Source organism: Cannabis sativa, chromosome 8 (assembly GCF_029168945.1).
Source record: "Cannabis sativa cultivar Pink pepper isolate KNU-18-1 chromosome 8, ASM2916894v1, whole genome shotgun sequence".
NCBI lineage: Eukaryota > Viridiplantae > Streptophyta > Magnoliopsida > Rosales > Cannabaceae > Cannabis > Cannabis sativa.
In genome coordinates this window covers 22,528,195-22,541,095 of record NC_083608.1, presented here as the reverse complement: position 1 = coordinate 22,541,095, position 12,901 = coordinate 22,528,195, and the positions used below count along the sequence as shown (strand labels likewise).

The following is a 12,901-nucleotide window of genomic DNA, read 5'->3' as shown; positions in this document are numbered from 1 at the left end:
TGATTCTAGAATAAATTTAATGTGATTTAGAACATGAGTTCTGATTGTAGATGGAGTGTTCGTTATAGTATAATAATCTTCAGACATTGGTTGTTCAAATTTTTCCCACAACTCTTTAGGGTTAGTAGGTTTACAGTATACTAAGATGGTAGCAAACAAACGACGTAAGCTATAGGGCATATTAAATGATGAGGCTTCTGATAAACATTGTTCTAGATTTGTGTCAGCCTCTAATAATCCACTAAGTAAAGCAGCTTCTCGAAAAGAGGTTACCTGTTTACCTTTAACTGTCTTTAAATAGTGAAATGAGGTTGGCCCACGAACATGATTTAATAATAAACGTAAAAAATACCTCTCACCTTCTATTGGGTTAACTGTAACAAGCCTACCAAAAGTTTCGAATCGCTTTCTAATGGTCCAAATTTTATATTGTTGGTTCCAAACAAAGTGTTCTGGAAACTCTCTGTAAAGTAATGTTTTAGCTTTTTCATCAATTTTATTCATTTTAAAAAATTCTGTCAACATAGATTTCGATATGTTATTATCACTTATAACATTATTTAAATAAGCTGTATCTTTAAAAGTAACAGATTGTTTATTTTCAAGATGAACTTGTAACACTTGTACATGTGGGTGCATCTCATTTAATGTAAATGCATATATTCTCCATGTAGCTTCAGGAGGAGAGACCCATCTACCAAGTTGGTAGAGATCTATTTCATTAATATCATTTTGATCATTTTCTCGAATTAATGTGGACAAAGAATACGATCATGTCCTTTATAGACATATTTGTATAAATATTTGACAGCTTTAATAGTTGAACAAATTTCTACATTAAGATGACAGTTATATTTTGCAAGTAGATAAGGATTATAAGGGATGACCCAACGATTATCTAGATTGCTACCTCGTATTTTAACTGATATGTTATTGTCTCTTCTTCTATAATTTGGATAAGAATCATTTCCATAAGTTGTTTGAGGGTAAAACGATTTCGAATAACGATTTCGACATTTTTTATTTTTCATCATGCATACATTTGTTGGATTAAGTTGACCACAAGGACCATGCATCATATGTTTAATGACAATGGAGAAAAGATATTGATTTATATTTTTATCGGGTAATTCAGCACAGACAAATCTGTCGAATGATTCTGGCGCTATAATTTTTGATTGTGGTTTTAAGATAATTAGAAAATGTGCATGTGGTAAGCCCCTTTTTTGAAATTCTATGACATAAATATAGGCAGCTACAAGTCCAAAAATTTGTCGTTTAAATAGATCTATTTTTAATTCTTCTAATTTTGCTCTAAAGATCCTTGCAACTAAATCTGGTCTATTTTGTACTTCTTCATTTGGAAGTAATTCTTCTTTAATTTCGGCCGCTTTGAATTACATGTTATTGTTAAAAAAATATCTGGTTTCCCAAATCTTTGAACTAATGACATTGCATCGACATATCGTTTTCTCATATCTCTAGGTCCACCTATAAAGGAAGCTGGTAAAATAATTCGTTTGCCAATTTGTGAACCTCGATTTTCTCCAAGTTGTATACTATCAATTACACCTTGATATAGTTCACACCTAATTTGATCTTGTTTTTTGCGAAGAAAATCTAGTCTAGACGTTTCAAGCTTCACATACATATCTACAACATATTGTTGTAACAGTCGACCTGCATGAAGTAGTATCCCTTTGTCGGTTGTTCGAATTTGTAATTTATAGCAATAGTATTCTCTACAAGAAACAACCAATCCTTTTTTATTCTTATTAGTTAATTTTTTCTCTTTTTCTAACAATTGTTCAGCAGAGGTGGCTCTAGTTGGATCAATAACTATTTCACTATCATGAGAAGTTTGATTTCTATTTTTATCAGCTCGATTAATTTTCTCATGCCAACCAGTTTCTCCATAAGGAAATAACAAAGGATATTGTAATGGATCGTAACAACCGTAATAATACTGTACTTTATGACTAAAGCCTGCATGGCTAAATACAACAATCTCACGATCTGTTGTTTCTCTAGAGGAGTTATCATCGATCCATACTGCAGCTACTTGTGAAGCTAAAGGAGCGTTGTATACTCTTTGATCTAATCCTACATTAGACTGTATGTGAATTGTGTAGTTCTGTAAGTTAGGAATGTTTCTTAGACTTCGGAAAAATAAAGAATAAGGATTCATATTTATGATTTCTATAAGTTTTGAAACTATTGTTTGATTCATTTTTGATGATATATTGATTCGGTTTTCTATTTCATGCTCTGTATCATAGAAGTACAATTGTAAAAAAGATGGTCGGCCATCGTGTGGAAGTAGTTCATTAATATAATGATAAACTTGTCCTTGTACTCTAAACGTGTATATTCCTTTGTTTCTTTTGCCTAAAGTTTTGTCATTTTTAGCGCCGAAAGAAGTGAAAGCAAAATGATTATTATAAGTGCGAACATACTTTCTAAAGTGTTCAGATTCTACTGTTGAAGATGTAAATAATTCATAAAGTGTAGTCGGACAATCATTTGATTTTAATGAGACTTTACCATCCAGGCAACAAAAGCCATTAGGTTCATGGGTAAATCGCTTTGCTTGGCAATGTTTGCAAGTAGAAGGTTGCGGTAATAATGCTGGTTCATTTGGTATGTCATTTAGAGTTTGGTGTATAATCAGATTGGTGTGTATTTTTGGTCCATTGTAAGATCTATTCTGTTCTTGTTGCAAAGAAGTAGATCCTATAATAGTTTATTTATTAAGTTAATATTTTTTGCAGATACATAAAAATTGAGTAAGAGATAAGGGTATATATAACTAACCGACTTCAAATACGGTATTCCTATATTGGTCACGATCATCAATTGTTGGTGTTTTATCTGAAAATAGGATTTTCAATTTAGCAGGGGTAACTTAGATTTTTTTTTTCTTCTATTTATTGATTGTGTAATATGAATTTTTTCAGAATATAAACTAACCTATTTGGTAACCACGAGCTTCTGTTTGTTTGAGTTTTTTTGTTCGATATGCAATTCGGTTTTTCTCATTTATTTCTTTTTTCCTAGCTTCCGATAGATTTGAGCGCCATTTTTTTGTAGCTAAATTTGCCCGTTTCCTTTTCTCTTCCTTATCGAGTGGCATGGTTATCTATTATTTTTAAGAGTATAGCAATAATATAATAAGTTTATGAATTTATTATAATTAAAAAGCAGAATACTATTTTATAATCGTGAATTATATATATACAGGTTTTTAAAAAAATAAACATTGTTGTAGTAAAAAAATAGGAAAAAAAAGTTAATTGATTATTTATGTAAATAATAAAAAGGCATACCTTTATTGAAGTTGAAATTGAAGAAACAGTAGAGAGTAAATATGTAGCTGGTTTTTTTTTCTTGTAATATCTACAAAAGGAAAATAAAATGTGATATTGATATTAATATATACACTAATGAAAAAATACCAATTTGAATATATACACTATTAGAGAATTGTAATAGATACACTGTTAGAGAATTGCACTAATAAAAGATAATTAATTATGTGTTTGTGTTGTTTTTTTAAAAAAAGCATAAATCACAATGATGCTATGCAGTTTGAAAATAGAGAAAATGAAGCATATATCCACCGTCCAAACCAAACTTATTTAAATATAATCATAATTCTAAGTTTTTAACAAACATAAAAAAACAATAAGAACGTTCCTAAAATTGTAAATAACCGAAATCATAACTATTGGGATAAATTTTAAAACTTAGAAATAGTAGTTGAAACTGATAAGTCAATCTTAGTTAATGTATATTTACAGAAAAGTTATTCATGCAAGCAGAAACTTATTCAGAGTTGAGACAGTTAAAGATATAACATCACAGTACATTATTATGTAAGGTTTAATTAAAAGATGATAATAATCTTTCGATGCTATAAATTCTAATATAATTTTGAGAAGATAAGTTACAGATTGAACAAAATACAATTTTTCTATTATTGTTATGGCTTTTATTCTATGTTTACTGTATCACTTGAATTTGATTTTTATTTATAACAGTATTTACTTTTGTTGCAAAATGTATTCTGTTTCTATATATCGATGCTATATTTTGTTGGTTTATCACTTATGAAATAATTTCATAATACACATAAAAGAATTTTTCGTAATACATAAATCTATAGTTTATCAATTGAATTTGATTTTTATCTAGAACATCATTTACTTTTCTTATAAAATGTATTCTGTTGGTACATATGCATGCTATATTTTTTTTGGCTTATCACTTATGAAAAAACATTCATCATGCACATAAAAGAATTTTTTGTAATACATATATCTATAAGACCTTGAAAATTAGTAAAGAACAACAATATTTAATCAAATTTTCCAATATGATGAATGTGTTTTTTTATGTGTAAAGATTCTATAGTCAGATTGTACTTTTTCTAATTTTCTATGTCTCTTACATAGACAAAGATATCTTCAGGTTTATGAAGCAAAAATTTTGGTCTGAAATGTTTATTAAAGTTAATAAAGTGCATGTTTCTCTCTCTCTCTGTCTCTCTCTCTCTCTCTCTTAGTCAAAAGATAATCTTGGACCTAAAGATCTCACAGGAAAGAACAGCTATCGGATGAGGCAGAGCTATAAAACATGGTTAATTCTCTCAGTTTCAGCTTAGAGGTTAATTCTCTCAGTTTTCCTAAACATGGTTATTTTAAAACATATACATATATGTATTTATATGATATTTGTATCATCCGTACACTTTAGGGATTTTGTTTTAATTGCAAACAGGCCAATATCTTTCGCTGTTACAATTAATAATTGTTTGAGAAAAATAACCAATAAAGAATAAAGAGATACAATTAATAAGAATTTGTATAAATAATTATTTTAACACCATCCTTAAAACTGATGGTAATGCTACAAGAAGCATTAAGCATTATGAGTTTATTTGAAAGAAAACGAAAACAAAAAATTGTATATTATTATTGTGTACCCTATACATCCACACTCTAACATCAAAAACAAGTACTGACTTTAAAAAAAAAAAAAAAATCAGCCAATAATTAAAAAAAATAATAAAAAAGAGAATTTTTTTTAAAGCTTTAAAAGTAAAAAATAGTAAAAAAAAAAATAGGTAGAGAAAGTATATATGTTAAAATTTTCTTTAATGATAAATTAAAATTTGGGAAAAAAAATTAATGTTTAATGTAAATATTTATTTTTATAAGCATTTCCTTTAAAAATTGAGAATGTTATTAACTACAGAAATCTATACTTGCTATAATAAGCTACAATCCATCTTTATTTTTCTTTAAAAGAATTTATTTTTTCATCAATAAGGCAGGTCTATAAGCAATCCTAATAGTGCAAGATCCTTAGCAACTACTAAAATCTTGAATTATTAGCAACTGCTTAATGTGCTTTATCTATGACAGTCAATGAAAAATTCACAATCAATTATTCTGATCCTTGTTAGAGAGATCCTAATGTCCTTTATCATTTTATGGTTTCATGTCATCTGAAAAACACTTTTTTTAATTTTTACTTGGTGACAGAAATAACTACAGGACATCCATGAATATGTATATAATAAAAATTTAGAACCCAATTAATTACAAAGTTATTTGGATGATAGCAGAGCAAACTAACAAAATAAATAAATGAACCCCTTAAAACAAAAATTTGAAATCTTTACCAATAATTGAAATAAAACAAGAACATCAGTTACTGTAAATATATTTTACAATTCAAAGAATTAACCTTTAAAGGTATGAGAGAATTTTGTAATACAAATCCACCAAAACAGAATTAGAACATGCCTGCAAAAGAGAAAAAGGAAACAGAGAGAGAGATGTTTAGCCTCATATGCAACTACACGAGTATATAAATAAGAAAAAATTCACAAAGATTCAATCACAAACTGAAAACATACACATATAATACTCATCAAAGCATAAAACTTAAATACATAATAATAAATTTCACCAAATAAAATCATATATACATGAAAGCATGATTTAAGTATACATCAAAACAAGTCTATATAATGATTCACTAAACCAAACCTGAGAGTTTGAAGAAGCAAACTTCTATTTCTTAAAACAATTTATTTGATAAGTTTGATCATGTTAGAATAGCATATTTATACTAACTTTTAAAGAGAGAGTAACTTTCACTCATATAACACGTATGTATAATGACTAAGCAGTGATATACCAATTAGCTCAACACGTAGCAAAATGTAAGATAAAACCCAAGATTTATCTTCAAATATTTTAAAAACTCTACCAACAGATAATCAGAAAAGTAAAAACTTGATATTATAAAAAATCAAAAATTTAATATTGTAACACGTATTTGATGAGTAAGCTAATAGTTGTATATTTTTTCTTTTTCTTTTTAAAGAAAAAAGAATAAAAAACGTTATCTAAATTTTTTTTAACTTTTTCTTTTAAGGGCAAAATTATCCATGCATCAGTCCAAGAAATTTGAAAACAAAAAAACTTACATTAAAGCAGATAAATTTCATCATATGTGACATTTATATCTACAGATAGAGAGAAAAAGGGGTAAAAAATTAGGGATTGGAAGAAAAAAGTGAGAAATACAAATAAAAAAATTAGGGATTTTATATTTTTGTGTGCAAATGGAGACAAAGAACGGTAAAAAACATTAGAGATTTTGAAATGAATAAACATACCTGGTGGAGGTCTGCATGTCGACAATATTGACCGCCGTGATGAATTCGGTGGTGCTGGTGGTGGTTGCTGCCATCGCAAGCCTTCTCTTGTCATTGATCTAATGGACGTTGTTATTTGTTGTCTTCATCATTTCCCAACTATACACAGTAATTGCAGAGAAACTGAGAGAGAGAAGAAGAGGAAGAGATAAATATTTAAAAGGAAACTTCCAGAAATATCAAAAGAGGATTAATATATTCACCTTCAAAATATTAGGAGAAAGAATTAAATATAATATAATATTAGAAAATAGGAATATGTGAGCTGTTAATATAATCTAATATTGACTCTTACACTTTTTTTACCTTGAAAATCTTAATTAAAAGCATTAAATATACCTTTACGCTTTGCTATCAATTGTTACACTTTTTGAATCTAATATTGACTCTTACACTTTTTTTACCTTGAAAATCTTAATTGAAAATCTTAATTAAAAGCATTAAATATACCTTTACGCTTTGCTGTCAATTGTTACACTTTTTGAGCTTTTGAATTTCTTAAAGGGTAAAATGGAAAATATTTAATATATTAAAAGCATTACATTAACCAAAACATGAGCTGTCAAATGACTATTACACTTTTTGAGATGAGTTGTCAATTAAGACAGATAATTATTAAAAGCATTACATTAACCAAAACATTAGCTGTCAATTGACTATTACACTTTTTGAGATGAGTTGTCAATTAAGACACAGAATTAAATAAAGGTGAAAAGGCAAAATTGTTAATATTGAATTTCTTAAAGGGTAAAATGGTCTTCAAACTATCACCTCATTACAACACTTTTATAATAGTAAGATATATTTATACGGACTTTTTTATGCCAATTACACTACATACAGAAATTTTTAACTTTTTTACGTGGAATTTTATTCAAAAATATTGTATTTTTTTTATAGAAATACTGTGTACTGTGTTAAGTTTTCACTATTGTTCTACGGTTGTTTTTTAATTGTTCTACTGTTGTTTTAATTGCTCTGTTTTGTGTTCCACTGTTATTTTATAAAAACACAGTATTTTTGAAAAGATTTTCGTGTGATAGTATTTTTGTAAAAATTAACCTAAATTCTAGTATTTTTATAAATTTCCCTATTTTTATATATTAAAAAAAAATATGGAAATTCTATATTTGTAAAAAATAATAAATTTCGCCGGAAGAGTCATCGGAAAAGTCACCGGTACTGAAATAGTCGCCGAAAAAGTTAGTGTCATCAGAAAAGTCACTGTCACCGAAAATGTCATCGTCAGCGGAAAAGTCACCGTCCCCGAAATTTTTTACTTGAAAAGTCACCAGAAGTAGATGTCTCAAATATAAACAAAAATATAACCGGTTCTATAACATAATGAATAAAAACAAATAACACAAAATAACTCAAACCGGTTATAACTGAAATATAACCGGTTCTGTAACATAATGAAAAATAACACAAAATAACTCAAAATCAGTTATAATTAAAATAGAATTTGTTCTATAACAATGTTATAATGAATAAAAACAAATAACATGAAATAACTCAAACCAGTTATAACTAAAATAGAACCGGTTATATAACATAATGAATGAGTATTTTTTGGGTAAATATGATATGTGTGTAATTATTTGGTGGGTTGGAGCATGTTGAATGGATGTTTTTATTTGAGTTATTATATTTAACTGATTTTTGTGTGTGAGATTTTATCTTAGTTGCTTTACGGAACTATTTTTTTATCTTAAATTTTAACTAGTTGATAAATATAACCAGTTTCTTTATATTATATTTGAGTTATTGTGTGTTATTATTTGTGTTTATTTATTTTGTTATGCAACCGATTCTTTTCATATTTATGCCTCAATATTTTTTAGAATTGATCTCCATTTTTTTTAAAAAAAAATTACAATCAGTTTTATGAGGTATTTTGTTGTGAAACTAGTTTTATTTTTATTTTATGTTTCAATGTTCTAGAAAACTGATTTCCTCTTTATTTTTTTAATTGTAATCAGTTTGAGTTATTGCGTGTTACTTGTTTGTATTTATTATATTATATAACCGGTTCTATTTTAGTTATAATCGGTTTGAGTTATCTCTTGTTATTTGTTTTTATTCATTATAACATTGTTATAGAACTGGTTCAATTTTAATTATAACTGGTTTGAGTTATTTTGTGTTATTTATTTTTATTCATTTTGTTATAGAACCGGTTATATTTCAATTATAACTGGTTTGAATTGTTTGTTTTTATTATGTTATAGAACCAGTTCTATTTTTAGTTATATTTGAGATATCTATTTCTGGTGATTAATCCGGCGATAGTGACTTTTCCGGTGATATTTTCGGCGGCTGTGACTTTTCCAGTGACAATAAGTTTTTCAGCACCGATGACTTTTTCGGCGTCTTCTCCGACACCGATAACTTTTCTGGTGAAACTTATTATTGTTTTACAAATACGAAATTTCTACTTTTTTTACAAAAATATGGCATAAAAAACTCATATAAATATAAAAAAATAATAAAAAAAACTCATAACCCCATGGTATTATTTATTTATGCCATATAAAATAAACTATACTATATTTTTCCATATTTATGAAAAAACCCCTTTTTCGTATGAAAAAAAAATTTAAAGTTTACTTTTACATGTCAAAGTCACCGGAGTTAGATATTTCAGATAAAAATTAAAATAGAACATCTTATATAGTATAAAATAAAAATAAGTAACACACAACAACTCAAACCAGTTATAATTAAAAAAACAAAGAAAAAATCAATTCTTAAAATACTAAAACATAAATTAAAAATAAAATTAGTTACACAATAAAATGAGTAAAAGTGAATAACACATAATACCTCATAAACCAGTTATAACTTTTATCTAAAAATGGTGGGGATCAATTCTAAAAACACGGAAGCATAAATCTAAACAAAGCCGGTTCCATGACAAAATAAATAAAAACAAGGAGAATTATCTTATATACCATTTTTTAAACTTTTTTTTTCTTTTCAAATTTATGGTTTTAATGTAGAAATTATAATAAATGTTCATTTGATTTGTCTTGAAGATGTTACATATAGAGGTACTCATAGAGATACCTTAATGTTATAAAGTATTAATAATTTAAAAATGATAATTGTGATGGAAACGGTACTCTAAAAGAGACTTCATATAGAAGTTAGAGATAACATATTTGATCATAATTGAATATTTGAAGTGATTCTATATAAGTACCTATAAATGATATAAAAAAAATATGTAACTTAAAGAGATCTCTATAAGTTATGTTAATATGGGAGGAAATTATCATATAATAAAATTTTTGTCGACAATAGATGTAAAATGTTTGCATATGCAATAAACTAACATGAGATAGAAAGGATCATGATATTAGATTTGTCAAAAAAATATGGACATACATTTTATTTTTTGCCAAAATATTATGACGCAGTCCACACAAGTTTACTCACATAAAGTGAAATAAGACATGTAGAGTATAAAAATAAATATTTCTAATGACAAATTTGCATACATGTATTTTTACACAAAATTAATTGTTGTATAAAATTTGCATAGACATGATATTGATTGAATAATGCTTAAATATTGAAAAAATATAATCATGATTTGATTATAGCCTGAAATATATATTATGAGGATTTATAAGTGTCACATAAATGTTGCAACAAAATATTATTAAAAAATTCTAGAAGAATTTAATACATGTCTTAAGTGATATAAATTCAAAGTCGGCGCACTATATGATAAAGATCTTTGTATGAAATAAAGACATATAAATAAAATATTATTTGAAAAACATGTATAGTTGTATATGCAATATAAATTCGTAAATTATACATTGTGATAGACTCTTAAAGAGTTTTTTATTCTATTATAAATGATTGAATAACAAACTTTTATTTCTTTTTGTATATTAAATGTATATAGTTTGTTCATAAGTATTAGTAGAAAAGTCCTGAAGTACTTTATATACATCAAGAATATATGGTATTGGAGTACTATCATTATTGTAAATAAAAATTTATGTAATCATTAATGTGTTATGTTCATATTACTTAAAATTTCAAACTTTGCTACGAACAACATTGTATATACACACAAATAATTCAATAAGTTGGATAAATGTTTACGTTTCAAGAACCACTCATCCATAATTTAGAAGTCCAACATACTCTAGAAGAGTTATAGTAGATATATGGTTATAGATAATATACGTTGATATTTTAAAAGTGATAACAATAATCTTATGAGGTATATTATCACCAAAATAATTATAGATCATATGTGCATAAGGGGAGACATATTCATGTTGCATTCTTTTTCTATTAGCTCAGGTTTTGTCTCACTGAGTTTTTCAGACAATGTTTTTAACGAGACACCTTGCAAATATCTATGAATATGAAATATATATATTGTACTCTTTTTCTCTTAGCTCAAGTTTTGTTCCACTGGGTTTTTCTGACAAAGTTTTTAACGAAGTAACTTGCAAATATTTATGAATATGAAATATATACATTGCAATCTTTTTTCCTTACCTCAAGTTTTGTCCCACTGGGTTTTTTGATAATATTTTTAACGAGGCAACTTTAAATCATGTTAACATACCTGCACTTTATGAATAAAGAATGTGTGGGAGTGAAATCATTGACATAACATGTTCAGAAAACATATAGATTACACTTAATAAAGCGATATCAACATTAACAATTCTTTATGAAGATAACTCGAAATGCATTGCTCAACTAAAGCTATAATAAAGGAGATAGAACCAAAGATATTTTCACCAAGTTTTTCTCACTACACGATCTTTAAGAAAATGACTATATTAGTGTCCAACATATTAAATCAAGTGTCAATCATGCATACTTATTCACAAAGTTATTATAGCATCAACATTTGAGAAGACGATATATATCATAGGAATTTGTCGATTAGATCTCCGCGAATGCCTAAATGAGGGAGAATTATTCACACGGCACTCTTTTTTCCTTGACTTAGTTTTTGTCCTACTAGTTTTTCTAGCAAGATTTTAATGATGCAGTTATTGTGGACATCCAAGGAGGAGTGTTATAAAATATTATTAATGTATATCTAAAATATCATTGTGGGAAATTTATGACTAACAATGCAGAATCAAATCAACTAAACTTTAAATAATTAAACAATTAGCAATGACAAGATTTAACAAATACAAACATTATTCGGAGAAAAATAGGGATGAACAGAGTATGAAAAATCCAAAACAATAACTACAGAAAATAAAGAAATCAATACCAAGATATATATTGGTTCAAGTTCGATAGATTGATGTGATCTATGACTCTACTCTAGTTCTGGAGCACCACCGAAATCCTCTTTATTGATTGAGCAAGAACATGTACATTACAGTCGAGACTGATTCTCTTTTGAGTTCTCTCGAAGTGTTTCAACTCTCACACTCTTACCCAAGAATCTTCTTCATCTATAGAAGATACAAATCCAAACCCAATCTCTGACTTTTCTCAATACCTCTCAATCTTTTCTCTCTCTAACTCTCAATCTCAATCTGGACCATATGAACTTCGACCTCTTGAAAATGCTTAAGTGTAGGTGGTATTTATAGGCTTAGGATTAAGATCTTAAAGCCGGTGGCTACAATAAACGAAGTTGTTTAGTTAGTTAGGAAATAACTCACTTAACCAACTCTCCTTTAAGCGAGATCTCCACGTCAACATAAGTCTTAGTGCATCCAGGAATGTATATGCACTTCCAGGATCAGGGACCAAAGGCACTCGCTAAAGAAGCTTCCAAATAGGATAGAGCTTGTTGGAATCGAATATTCAAAACTTCCTTTCCAAGAGGAATAACTAGCCAACTGAAACTCCATCCCAAATAGAGGCTAGTTATTCCTGAAGCCCTTTTCCGGAAGGACAAGGGAGCCTTCCAAGAAGAACAATTAGCTCTTCGAAACTCCCTTCCAAGAAGAACAACTAGCTTTCCTGAAGACCCTTTCCGGAAGGACAAGAAAGCTTTCTAGGATTGGCTTCCGCAAGTGAACAATTTTTCAAGAATGATATTAGAGACATTTTCATTTAGAAAAACTATACCACAATCACCAAATTAATCCATTGGAATACACGGTAAAAATTCTCATTCACCCTCTTATTTTCATTGTCTTTTGTCTTTTCTCATTTTTCATT

General features: G+C 27.7%; 1 long non-coding RNA gene across 1 annotated transcript; it reads right to left on the bottom strand.

The window, feature by feature from the left end:
- Positions 1–5,660: 5,660 nt before the first annotated feature.
- On the bottom strand, positions 5,661–7,049 carry LOC133030049 (uncharacterized). The gene is made up of 2 exons (XR_009683952.1): positions 6,692–7,049; positions 5,661–5,810 (listed from the first exon to the last, which is right to left on the bottom strand). It is a non-coding gene; the product is annotated as an uncharacterized LOC133030049 (long non-coding RNA).
- Between the last annotated feature and the right edge of the window lie 5,852 nt (positions 7,050–12,901).